Genomic DNA, 14,034 nt, shown 5'->3' on the forward strand with positions numbered 1-14,034 from the left:
TGGTGGCTTTGATTGTGGTTGTGATGATAGTGGAGGAGTCATGGGCTATGGTTTTGCCACCCTCCCTCTCCCGCTAAGCACTTTTCCTCTTCTTTCCTGTCTCAGCCGAGAAGTTGCTGTGTCTGAAAGATCAGGACTAGAATGAGTTCCTGCAGCAAGCCTGCTCGAAGGTAGACTCTACCTAGAAGACCATGGCGACCTCCCACACCAAGCTCAACCTTCTATGCTGTTGGTGTGTGGTGGTGACTCACAAGGATGTGGCTACACGCCTTCTCTACTCCCCCCTGGGAGGTCCTGGGCAGAACATTCTAGTGCCTTGTTTCAGTGCCAGTACTAGGGCTTGACCTCAGTGCCTCATTTCCTCCCTTGGCTTTCTTGATCCTGGAGCTCTACCTCTTGAGCCTCATCTATGCTTCCAGCTTTTTTTGTGGCTTCATGTGGGACAAGAGTCTCTTGGTGGATGTATCTGCTTGAGCTGGTTTTGAACCAGAATCTTCCGATCTCAGCTTCTTGAGTAGCTGGGATTATAGGCGTCAGCCACTAGGTTCTGTGTTGATCTTTCTCCACATCCTGCATGCGCTTTTTGCCTATTTTTAAGTTCTTAGCTCCCTCCTGTGGGCAACCATTGACCTCTTAGTCTGAGTTATTCACTTAGATGTTCCTTTTTAGGTGGTGGTCGATGGACTGAATGTACAATGTTTAATTTTTATTCTAGCTCCACCTGCTCACCCAGCATTTAAGGATTGCTCCAAACTGGGATGTGTAAGTACATGTAAAGTGTGCCCCACCATTTTAGGAAGTTACTGCAGACTGTGTGACGCCACACATACAGTCCTAAATGAGCACATACTGTGGAGCAATGATAACTCTGACTTGGGCCATTTCTGGAGACTGCTTGATTGTAAACTGATAAAGAGTTAAAAGAGAGTCATCCTGAATTCTCTAAATATAAAGTTTGAGATTATGGGGAGTTGTAGAAACTTCAAAAACGGTTGTGTATTTGTTGTGAAAAAGATCAGTCAGTCTATGTACCAAAAGTGGGATTTGAACTCAGGTCGTCTTGTCCACTCAAGACTGGTACTGGACCATGTGAGCCACACCTCTACTTCTGGCTTTTTGCTGGTTATTTGGAGATAAGTCTCTCAGATTTGTCTTCCCCAGGGCTGGCTTCGAACCTCCTTCCTCGGATTTCAGCCTCTTGAGGATGACAGGTGTGAGCCAGCAGCTCAGCACAGGTGTTATTTACAATCTTAATGGGATTGTGATCTACAATTCTCCCCGCCTACCCCCATTCTTTTTTAGCACTGTGTTTTGTACTCATATGAGCTAAACTTGCAGCTGTTTTTTTTTACATTCATTGATTTTTGAATGAATTCTTACGTGTATTCTTTGGGTTGGCCTGGACTGTGATCTGCCTGTTTGTGCCTCAGAAGAACGTAGGATGGCAGGTGAAAACCACCACTGCCTGGCTCCTCTTGCTTTTTGTAGGTGCAGCATGCCAGGTGGAAAAGCAAAAGTAAGGTCAAGCATTAGAAAGAAGATTCTGGTAGTCTTTGCAATGGAACCAAATGAATATATTTCCCCACCCCCCACGCCAGCCCCGACTTCTCGCCCTCCTTTTTCTCATGGACATCTTTAGCTTTGAAGGCGTTCTTTGGTGCTTCCTGCCTCCCTGCCTGCTTTTCCAAGCCTGTGTTCTGTGCTTTTTCTTGTGTAGATGCTTGAAGGTAACTCGAATGATTGCCTTGCTTGCCTCCCATACCAACGAGCTCCAGGAGAGTGTGCCTGTCGTTGAGGTAAGGTTTTTCTTTTTTCTATTTTTGCTGGTCTTCAAGTTTGAATGCAAGGCCTTGTGTTTGCTAGGCAGGCGCTCTACCACTGTGTCATGCCTCTAGTCCTTTGTTGGTTATTTTTCAGATAGGATTGATTTATGGATGATACAGCCGGACTAGATCTCCTTTTATTTTTTAACTTCAGGACTGTGATCTGCCTGTTTTTACTTCACATGTAGCTTGGCGGGCTTGACTGTGGCTGGATACACAATACTTCCCCTAACCATTGGGAGTCTCATGAACTTTTTGCCTGGGCTGGGTTAGAATTGTTATCCTTGAAATCTCTACCTCCCAAGTAGCTAAGATTACAGTATTGAATCTTGCCCAGTCTTACATTATGTATTGGCCCCAGTATTTAATTGCTTTTTTTTGTTTTTTTACTCTGGTCTTCTGGCTTAAATTCGGTGCCTGGACCCTGCCTCTGAGCTTTTCTCTCAAGGCTAGTGCTCTACCACTCGAGCCTCACTGGTTGTCATGTGCTATCCTTCCACCTGATTGGCTCTCATGTGTTGTTATGTTTTGTCCTTTGCATCGGGAGTTTCTCATAAGTGAAAATGGAGAAGAATCCCAAGGCCTTTATGGGAAAGAGGAAGGACTTGGGGCCAGGAGAGGATTTTTGTTGTGCTATGGCTGATGGTTTTGTTGTTGGGAGTTTGTGGAGGAATTGCTGAGCTTAGTTGGAGCTGTTCAGTGGACAGAGAAGAGGAGGTCATAGCTTGTGTTCTGGGAGAAGGAGTGCTCCTGACTGGGCAATAGGCCGTGGCAGAGGCCATGGTGCCTTTGCTTTGGAGATGGGGTTTCTGGGTCTTTTGTGTTCTCAAAGTGCTTCTCCAGTCCTTGTTTCTTCCCCTTCCCCATGCTTAACAGAGAGAATGGGAATGGATTTCTTTTTCTTCTTTTCTCTTTGAACCTTGATCCTCTGATCTCAGCCTCCTGAGTAGTTAGGATGATAGGCTTGAGCTACCAGCACCTGGCTTTCATATCCATTTTTAAGAAATACAAATAAACCTGTGGCAAGGTAATTTCATATAAGAATTACTGATTTTCAATCAGTAGTGGCACGTGTGTGTGTGTATGTTTGTACATGTGTCTGTGTGAGTATGTGTATGTGTTGTATACATGTGTAGGTAATGAGGCTTGAAATCAGAACCTCCAGCTGTCATTTGGATTTTTCTGATCATTGGTGTTTTACCACTTGAGCCTTGCTTCCACCTCCAGCTTTTTGCTGGTTAATTGGAGATATTACTCTCAGTGGGCTTTCTTGTTTGGGCTGGCTTTGAACCTGGGTTCTCAGATCTCATCCTCCTGAGTAGATGGGATTACAGGCATGAGACACCAACACTCATTTCCTCTCCACCCTTTTTAAGGTAATTTTTTTTTTTAGCAGATTTCATTTTTCCATTTTCTTACTTAAAGTACTTTGAATATCTTCACCTTCCTTTCCCTCTTCTTCTCAAGTCCTCTTCTTGGTGATTCTTATTCCATGCTAATGCTGTTTTCCAATCATGCTATAAGAAAAGCAGCGATGCCAGTTTTAGTGTGTGTTTGTGTGTGTGTGTGCGTGTGTGTGTGTGTTAGAACTTTGGAGTTTTACACAAGCAATCTGTGGCCATATTTGAAGCAGCCACTAGAGGTCACTCAAACACTGGGCGGGCAGGGGGGTGGTGGGAAATGTTCCCATAAGTTTGAGAGCTTACCCTTCCATTTCTAGAAGAAATACTGGGTGTGGCATTCATCTGTTTTTCTCTTTTTAGTAGCTGAAAAAACAGAGCTCCATTGTGTTGGTCTTTGTTATGATTTCAGGTTAGCAGGATGAACTGTTAGCTGGCACCTCCCCTCCAGAAGCTTTTATGTTTTGACCTCCTCCAAAAATCACTTAAATACCAGAACATATAAACAAACCTTATTTTATTGGGGGAGAAAAAAATCTTAATTCATGGCAAGTGTTTTGTTTGTTAGTTTTGCTAGTCCTGGGTGTTGGGATCTGAACGATCCCCTTCTCCCCGATCACGTGGGGAGAATGGTGAACCCTAAAATCTATGAAAGAGCACTCGGCCTTGCCCTCCGCCAGTGGAAGGCCAAAGGCGTACTCACATGGACAAGCACTAAGTTGAGGAAAGGTTGCTGAAGCTTCCCCTCTCCCCAGTTCCCTCACATGTTACCAAGAGCGGGGGCGAAAAGGAAGGCATCAGGGACATGCTGCGGTGGTGGGATGCATCTCAAAAACTTTAATAGGGAAAGGCACTTATATAGAAGTAATGGCGGAAAAGAAAGGGGGCTGGCCAAAGGGCAAGTCATAGGCTAAGGACCATGTCCATCAAGTGATATCATGAAACTTCCTTTGTGGGCGGGACAACCCCATCATGGTGGCACGCACGTGTTAGCCTCCCAGAGGCAGGGGGCTTCTCTTCCGGTTGAGGCCGGAAGTTGGGAGGGGCTCCTTCCCATTGTCTCGGGGCTGGGGGAAGGGCAGCTGCCAACATCTCCCTCTTTTTGTTTTTTTCAATGAGCAGGGAATGCTGTAACCACATGGTATGTGTGGGCATAGGGCAAATGCTGACATAAGATCTGTGGGGCCTCTTCCACAAAACTGGGGTGAGGGGTAGGTAAGGGTCCATCCGTCTGGCTTTGTCCAGAAGTCGGAATCCTCAGCTGGTTTCTGCCAAGTGCAGGAAGGTGCAGACATCAGCCCTCTTTTGGTGGTGAGGTGGAAGCTGAAACTCTGGCATTCCTGGAAGTTCACAGTAGCTGATAACTCAAACATAAGTGATTAGTAAAACAATCTTTATATAAACATTGAAGCCAAGGTGCTAAACCTTTGCGTTTACTTTTTTAAACATTTCTATCATAAAACATTGGGGTTGAGTGTCAATACCCTCAGCTCCTATTTTCTTTCCAATGGGACTCCCCAAGTCTAGCAGCAGGGGGAGAGGAAAGGAAGAAGCATGGTGCAAAATTCCTTTAGTTTCTTTGTGTGATGCTGTAGGCAGTATTGCCACAGCAAAACATTGAGCCATGAGATGCTCAAGAAGGAATCTAGAAAGCAAACAAGGAAAGGAAGCTTGGTTGCCTCCTACCGTATGCAGTCCTATTTTCCATATTTTCATGGGAGAGCAGAAGTCCAACATGGTCCTCCTTTTCCTGGAGAGAACAAGAAAACATTTCTCCGAGTGGGTGCTCTGGGTTTAATTTTCCAATCTGGAAAAACACATATACAGTACCCCATCTCACACTGATTCGGGATGATTTAAAATTTCTTGATGATTAACACAAGCATAATCATCCTTAATTAATCCTAGGGAATCCTTAATTAATCCTGGGGAATACCCCCCCCCTTTTGTTTTTTAAAATTATGACACCGGTGGCCACCAGGCAGGGAGTATGGGTGGAAGTCTCTTCTTCTGTAGCTACTTCCTGCTGTCAAGGGGGCGACGTAAATCAAGGGCCCCTGGTCAGCCTGGCACCGTCCAGTGTAGCTGGCAAAAGTTCCCATTATTACCATGAGGATGGTCACTGGGGCCAGAGAGCGCTACGGTTTTCTCCAGCTCCTCCTGCATCTTTGGGCATACCCAGAAGTTTCCAAGGCTGGTGCCTCCAGGGTTCAGGCCTGTGTTAGGGTGACGGCTGTGAACGGCAAATTCCCAATTGGTGATCTCAGCAAGAGATGTTATTCTGTCAAAAGACACCTTTGAAAAGGTCAGGCAAAGTATTGACAAGTTCTCAGAGCTGGTTGGCATGAATGGCATAGAACAAACCCTGGGCATAAGCCAGGAACTGTTCCTTTTGGAGCATAAACCCAATTGTAAAGTGAACAGGTAAGGAGAAATGACTGAAAGAAGTGTTTAATGATAGAAAACTGGTTTGGCATAGCCAGTCAGAGGCAAAAAATAAATATATATATACACCTATATACAACTGTCCGAAAAGAAGAAAATGGACAGGAATTATCTCTCTCGATTTCCCGGCTCTGATCCATTTTGAAAGGGTGAAACAAGGCAGCTCCCTTTAGGATAATATGGCACCATTCTCCTCTCACTCCACTCCACCTTTCTGTCTCCTGGACTGGCTAAGTCCCAGGAATTTCAACGTTTGTGGCTGGAATTGCATTTTCCCATCCATATTTGAACTCGGGGTCTGAGCACTGTCCCTGAGCACTTTTGTTCAAGGCTAGTGCTCTACCACTTGAGTCACGGTGCTGCTTCAGCCTTTTGCTCATTCTCTGTAGTTGAGCTCTCAATCTGGCTCTTTGCTGTTTAACTGGGAGGTGGGATTTTAGAGAGATTTTTCTTTTTGCCCGGGCTGGCTTTGAACTATCCAGAGAGTCTTAGTCATACATGCCCTTTTTTATCTCCAATTGAGCAACAAGGAAAAAACAACAGAGATAATCCATTTGTAACTCGTTGAGACTGACCAAAAACTGCTTGTTAAGGTTTTGCTATAACACTTAGAGAACATGAGATTTATATGCCATCAACTTGAATCACACCATTGAATCCCACTGGCAATTGAAACAGAACACAGATAAATGACAACCAAGGGCAAAGGGTTAAAGCAGTGTGGAATCCTCAGTCTCGGCAGTGGCTGTGTCCCTCATCCCAATTTAGCAAGTTCCATGCCATGCGACGGAGAAATCTAGGCAAGGCTGCAGTGGCATCTCTGGATAGACTGTCACATCTCACTCTGGGTTGCCTGCAAAATTTCTATATAGATTGGTTAGGGTGTTTAAAATTTTTCCCAGCATTTCTGGCTCTGGTATATTGATGCCCTTCTGGTTTAAGCAGGGTGAAAAGACTTTCTTAATCACAAAATTCACCTGGCTAGCTCTGTGGCCACTAATATAACTATGGTGATTTAACCTGGAGTAACTTTTAGGATGGGACTATTCACATCCTCACATTCGAGCAGCTTCCAATGCAAGAGAGAGAGCAAAGGATCATTAGTAGTGAAACCAGGCAGTTTGGGAACAGACTGTTGTGGCAGCTTCCTGTATCCAGGGGCTGCCACCGTCCATGCGGCTAGCACATCTGCCCACCTGTATCCTATAAAGCAATGTATTAATCCTGGGTCAGGAAAGTTGAGGTTAATAGTCACATTTGTATGAAGCAATCCCAATTCCTTGATCTTGAGAGTTTATGAGAACACAGGAGAGAAAAATGGGAAGGTAAAATCTTAATTTATGCCAACGAGTTGTTAAGACTAGATGCACCCTTAACTCTTAACACACTGAATATAAAATAACATACTGGTTTTATACCATTGTACTTTTACCACATGTTGCATATTTGAACCTTATGGAAATTTTTTATAGGCACCTTTATTTGCATCGAACATTGGGCTGAAAACCTATTGTTATGCTTTTAAATCTTACCAACAACCACACACGCGCGCGCACACACACACAAAAAATACCTGAGAGCTCTTAAAATTGCTTTGATTGGCCATTTAAATTTTCTGGAATTCCAGCGGCAAATGGTATTAATTTGCCCATCATAGAACCACGTGGTTGAATTAAAAAAAAGAAAAAAAGGAAACCTGTTAATTACACACTCCCAATATGACAATTTTTAAATCACAGTGGACAAGCAAACCCTTTTATCCATCTAGAAAAACTCCAGTTGATTTCGTGTCTTTGAACTGGTAAACATGGAAGTTCAATCAAATTACCTATTGTCGTATCAAAACTTTGTTTTTCCCTTTAATATTTTGTTTTGGTTCCCAGTTTGAAGCTTTCCCTGGCTTTAACCCCGCCTGCAGCCAAGGTCCGACACAGAGAGAAAACGTGCAGGCAAGCAGGCAGGGTACTAGCCCCTCCCAGCAGTTATCACAATCGCTGGAGGCTTAAGTCGAGTCCCCGCCCAGCCCAGGGGAGTCTGGCATGCCCCTCACCTGGGGGAATGGGTGGGACCCCGCCTTCAATATGCGGGACCCCATTGCGCTCCATGTGTGTGTTAAGTCAGAGAAATCAGGATTCAACCAACACACCCGAATTTCTGAGCTTAACGACCATCAACGCTTTTGTTCCCTTAGAGGCAGGGGGAGTGGGGGAGGCAGGTACAAAGCAGTTTCCGCCCAAAACCACGGTCGCCAGGCAGCAGCAGTTCGAGCCACTCCGGGCTGCTGCTGCCACTGCTGCCACCCACGGGCCCTGCCGAGCCTAGACTGCATGCCGCGCCCTGCCTGCAAGATAACGTCCCAGCGCTGTTTCGCAGGGGCGAAGCCCCACTCAACGCTGCCCACTGTGTCCATTGACCAGCTAGAGAAAATTTAACATTAACTCCTTTAGCATTAACTCCTCTTTTTTTTTTTTTTAACTCCATCCGCAGGCTGGGGCCGCAGGCAGGCTGCAGGCTACGCCCAGCCACTGTAAGCACCTCAGACTGACCAAAAAGCAACTCTCTCCCGAAAGCTCTGCTGCCACCATGCCGCGGTTTCCCACGTGGCAGAACCATGCTCCTGCCGTGCCGTGCTCGGCCCACCATGCTCGGCTGTCCAAACCCTATGGCACTAGACGCCCGGTGCCGCCTGTGGCCACGCGGGCCCCAGCGCATGCAGCTCGCAAACCCGGGGCCGCGCGGAGCCCAGACTGTACTCTGCGCTCAGCCCGCGAACGCCAAACCGCTCCGGCGCTTGGCCACCCAATGCTTCTCAAGCACCACTGCGGGTGCTGGGCCGTCTGGCCCGGGGCACGCAGAGCAGGACCGACCACAGCCTGGGGTCACCGTCCTCTTACTCCGGCCCCACTGCTCCACTGACATGTTTCCGCGGGAGGCGCACCCCGCTCCCTCCCCCGCCTGGCGCCAAATTGCTACGGCGGGGCAACTCTCTCTGGCGCCACGTCCCGCAAGCCCATGCCAGATCTGCCTTCTCCATGCTTCTGCCCCATCTGGATGGGCAGGACCCTCCTCTAAAACCCTACTTAGCACAATCTGTGGGAATATTGTACCCCAAAATTCCAGGCCATGTGATTCGCCCCACGTTGGGCGCCAGATGTCGGGATCTGAACAATCCCCTTCTCCCCGATCATGCGGGGAGAATGGTGAACCCCAAAATCTATGAAAGAACACTCAGCCTTGCCCTCCACCAGCGGAAGGCCAAAGGCGTACTCTCATGGACAAGCACTAAGTTGAGGAAAGGTTGCTGAAGCCTCCCCTCCCCCCCAGTCCCCTCACATGTTACCAAGAGCGGGGGCGAAAAGGAAGGCATCAGGGACATGCTGCGGTGGTGGGATGCGTCTCAAAAACTTTAATAGGGAAAGGCACTTATATAGAAGTAATGGCGGGAAAGAAAGGGGGCTGGCCAAAGGGCAAGTCATAGGCTAAGGACCATGTCCATCAAGTGATATCATGAAACTTCCTTTTTGGGAGGGACAACTCCATCATGGTGGCACACACGTGTTAGCCTCCCAGGAGCAGGGGGCTTCTCTTCCGGTTGAGGCCGGAAGGTGGGAGGGGCTCCTTCCCATTGTCTCAGGGCTGGGGGAAGGGCAGCCCCCAACACCTGGGCATTGGACTCAGGGCCTGAGCACTGTCCCTGGCTTCTTTTTCCTCAAGGCTATCACTCTGCCACTTGAGTCACAGCGCCACTTCTGGCCATTTTCTGTATATGTGGTGTTGGGGAATCGAACCCAGGGCGTCATGTATACGAGGCAAGAACTCTTGCCACTAGGCCATATCCCCAGCCCCATGGCAAGTTATTAATTCTTCCCAATATGTGCCACGCTATTGTTGTTATGATATTTTAATGCACTTGCTGCCAGACAAACATTGAAAAGCCATTTCAGTGGCACATGCAAACACTAAAATTGTGATGAGTAGTACACCTAGCTCAGAATTATATCGCTGTTGAGCATTTCTGAGGGCAGCTTTAGTGAACCTGTGAAGTCAGGTCTGGCTTAAGAAAGGATTCAGGCATAAAGGTATGAAATTGTGGCTTAGCTCAATCCTGGGAGTGTCTGCTTCCTGTTCACCATTGGTCATACTTGAACTCAGGAACTTGCCCTCTCTCTTGGCCTTCTCTGCTCAAGGCTTGGTGCCCTACCACTTGAGCCACAGCTCCACTTCCGGCTTCTTGCTGCTTCTTGCTTGCTTGGAGATCAAGAGTCTCATGGGCTTCCCTGCCTGGGCTGGTTCAAAAACTCAACCCTTCAGATCTCAGCCTCCTGAGTAGCTGGGATGACAGACGTGAGCCCCTGGCACATGGTTAGAATTTTTTTTTAGAGTTCTTTATTCTTTTATACATATCTCATCTTTGTGCAATTCAAGGGAATGGCAGATTTAGTTGACCTTTATAATGTTATGACACATGATGTGTGCTTTGCATGTATGTGTGTCCATGTTTATTCTGTATTCTATTTGCTTTCTCTGTATATTTATAAATAATATAAGATACAATATAGGTATACAGTTATATTATTTTGGTAGGATGGGGCTTTGAACTCTGGGTATCCTGCTTGCTAGACAGGTGCTCTACCATTTTAGCCATGCTCCCTCTCGCCAGCCCTTTGGCATTTTTCTGGAGTGGAGGCAGTGTTGCGAACAAGTGCAGATTGGCTTCAGTGAGAATGTTTCAACTGTTGGGATTCTCTACTGTGCTTTGTTCAGCCTTGGGGAACATGGTAATTTGTTAGATAAGTTTGTTTGTAGCATCACCAGCTTTGAATCTAGGGCTTTATCCAGTGCTTGTTCTGCTGGTGCTTTACCACCTGGGCCATGCCTCCAGTGTGAATTTTTTGGTGTGTGTGTGCGAACTAGTTTTTCAGGCTTTCTTGCCCGGTCTGGCTTTGAACCTCAGTCCTTGGGATATCAACTTCCTGAGTAGGATTGCAGTGTGTGCTCACAGAAGCACCTGCTACTGCCCCCTCCTTGTTTTCTTCCAGGTGAAATGTCATGCCCCTGGCCGGCTGGGCTGAATTTATGGCTAATGGCTCAGCATGAGGATGGAAATGTGGCCTGGTTTTATTTCTTTCAGGCCTCCGATCTGCAGGGAGCCCTCTCTTCTCCTTAAGAAAAGTGGGACCCCTTTGTGCTGCACCCCCCCGAAATTGCCTTTTATGGCAGTTCCAGTGGGCAGAGGCAAAAAGAAAAAGAATCCTAATAGAAATGATTGCGTGAGTGTGGCTGGGTGGGGGCGGGGGGAGTGAGCCTAATGGCTCCTGATGAGATTGAACTCCCTTACCATTTCCATCACCACAGCTTCATTATCTTACCCGATGTTGGGGCTCCCTGACACTACCATGAGGAGTTTTTTTGTAGCTACGGATGGACCTGTGAGTTTCATTAAACAAAATAGCAAGTGGAAAAACCAGTTATGGAACCCAGCTCTTTGATTTTAGCTGTTTGATATCCTCACATGTACCATTGCTGAAAGAAGGACCCCTCTTATACAATCACCCACAAAATAAGCCATGCAATAGCCAGATTCAAGAGCCAGGCCTAGGAAAGCAGGGAATGGTAACGCTGGGGTGGAAACAAGACCCCATTTAGAGGAAGTCTCTGAGGCAACAGGGTTTGGGGGGCACATGACACCCACATGCAAGGAACACTACAGGACCAGGGAGCAGTCATCAGGATTGTGTGCGTGAATAATACGTTATATGATATATTGATTATATAACACAGGATGCATGCCCCCCACATGTGAGGAACACCATAGGACCAGGGAGGGAGCAGTCATCATGATTGTGTTTGTGTGTGTGTATATGTGTAATACATTATGTGTTTTGGACTTCTGGAGGGGCAGTAGAGGAAGAAATGCGGAGGTGGAAGCCCCGGGCGTGGGGGCATGGAGAAGGGACGAGGTAAAAAATAAAAATAAAGAAAAAAAATCTTGCCTTCTTGGAGTTGTAATTCCTTTATTGTATGAATAAATGAAATAATTGAATCAAAGAACACATGGTCTCTCTTTTCGTTTACATGATTTATAAGGAGGTAACCTAAAGTAGCTTCAGTGAAATGCTCCTCGTCATCTCTCAAAGTGGACCATGAACAGCAGGGAGGGATGTTCAGCTGGACACAGTGTAAAGAAAGTGTTATGAACCATCACAGGCCATGTGAAGGGCACTGCTCACCCGCCCTCCCCTCACAGGTCTGCAGCTCTGCCCACACTCCTATGCTGATATTCTCAGACACCCACCCTAGCTATGTTTGTGTCACAATGAATCCCCTCCAGCAGCATTTCCACAACTGATAGATACCCAAGGAAATCATAAAAATAATGAAATAACAAAGCACACACAGCACACCAGGGTCTGGTGTTGCACACTTGTCATCCCAGCTACTCAAAAGACTGAGATTTGAGGATCACACTTCAAAGCCAACCTGGACAGGAAAGTGCTTGATACTCTCATCACCAATGAACCACTGAAAAGCCAGAAGTGGCGCTGTGGTTCTTTTCTACCTGTCTGCCAGCTTCCAGCCTTTCCTTCTTTCCTTCCAATCTTCACTTCTTTCCCTGCTTCCTTTTTTTTCATATCCTTCCATTCTTCCTTCTTTCTCATCTGCCTGCCTACCTTGTTTTCTCCAGTCCATCCTTGCTTTCTTCCAACATAACTCCTGCCTCCTCCCATCCTGCTTTGACTGTTTCTGTCTTTCTCTCAAGTTCCTTCCTTCCTTCCTTCCTTCCTTTCTTCCTTCTTCCTTCCTGTCCTTCCTTCCTTCCTTCCTTCCTTCCTTCCTTCCTTCCTACCTCCCTTTCTTCCTTCCTTACTCCATTTCTCCCTTCTTCCCTTCCTCCCTTCCTTTCTATTCTTGTTTCTTTTGGTGTACCTGGGAGGATATGAAGTGAATACGTCTTAAGATTCAAGAGGAGCCAATGAAGTTTGACAGCATTCCCATGACAATTTCATCAAATCTCAACATTGAGTGCCTTAAAAATATAGGCCTCCATGCCAAAATGTGTGGGAGATGAAGAAATAGTTCTCTTGCTCTAATGGGGGGTGCTTCCTTATTTGACATTAATTCCTATCTGCCCTACATTTCTTCCAAATTTGGTCTTGGTATTGTTGTCTTTGAAATGTGTCATTGTTGGGGTTTTGTATTTGTGGCAGCGCTGCAGATTGAAATCTGGGGCTAGGTGTGTTCCATGGTTTTTTTAGGTGATGAGCACACTCTACTACTTAAGTCAAAGACACACTTCTGGAAAGGAAGAGACAAACAAATAGAGTGAGAGAGGGTTCAGGAGAATGACAGAGTGAGATGGAAAGAGGAGAGAAAGAGAGAGACAGAGACAAAGAGACAATGAGAGAAACGAGGAATGGATGTAGGTGTGAATTTAAAAAGGAAGAAAAGAGGAAGGAAAGTACGAAAGAAGTGGAGAAAAGAATAAGATATGGAGGCAGGCAAACAGGTAGGGGACTAAGTAGAAAGGAAAAGAAAGGATGAAATTGTACGAAAGAAGGAAAGGGGTGAAAGGAGATCATTGTTGGGGTTTTGTATTTGTGGCAGCGCTGGGGATTGAAATCGGGGGCTAGGTGTTTTCTATGGGTTTCTGTGGGCGATGAGCACACTCCACTACTTAAGTCAAAGACACACTTCTGGAAAGGAAGAGACAAACAGGAAGAGAGAGTGAGAGAGGGTCCAGGAGATAGACAGAGGGAGAGAGAGGAGAGAAAGAGAGAGACAGAGAGACAAAGAGAGAATGAGAGAAACGAGGAATGGATGAAGGTGTGAATTTAGGAAGGAAGGAAAGAGGAAGGAAGGTATGAAAGAACTGGAGAAAAGAAGAAGATATGGAGGCAGGCAAACAGGTAGGGGACTACGTAGAAAGGAAAAGAAAGGATGAAATTGTACGAAAGAAGGAAAGGGGTGAAAGGAGATCAAAGAAAGGAAGGGAAAAGGGAGAAAGGAGGTCAATGCTAAGGAGAAGAAAGAGAAACCGAACAGAGGAGAAAAGAATGGGAGAAAGAAAAAGAAATGCAAAGGGAGGGAGGAAGGAAGGAAGGAAGGAAGGAAGGAAGGAAGGAAGGAAGGAAGGAAGGAAGGAAAGAAGGAAGGAAGAAAGGAAGGAAGGAAGGAACAAAGAAATGAAGAAAAACCCACAGAGATGGAACGTTCACCCCTAGTCTTGTTGCTGGGGCCTCTCCTGGCATCCTTCCCAGCGCCAGGGCATCGGAGCATTCTGGGAATGCCTGGAGGGGTTTCAGGATACAGGTGGGTGGGAATTGTTTCTGCTTCAGTGTAATTTACATTTCAAAGATCAGTTGGGG

At 46.4% G+C, this 14,034-nt stretch overlaps 1 pseudogene; it reads left to right on the forward strand.

Moving 5' to 3' along the window:
- Window positions 1-8,081, forward strand: part of LOC125366998 — a 48,838-nt pseudogene extending 40,757 nt beyond the window's left edge.
- Window positions 8,082-14,034: the final 5,953 nt, after the last annotated feature.

This window comes from Perognathus longimembris, chromosome 18, assembly GCF_023159225.1.
Source record: "Perognathus longimembris pacificus isolate PPM17 chromosome 18, ASM2315922v1, whole genome shotgun sequence".
Taxonomy (NCBI): Eukaryota; Metazoa; Chordata; class Mammalia; order Rodentia; family Heteromyidae; genus Perognathus; species Perognathus longimembris.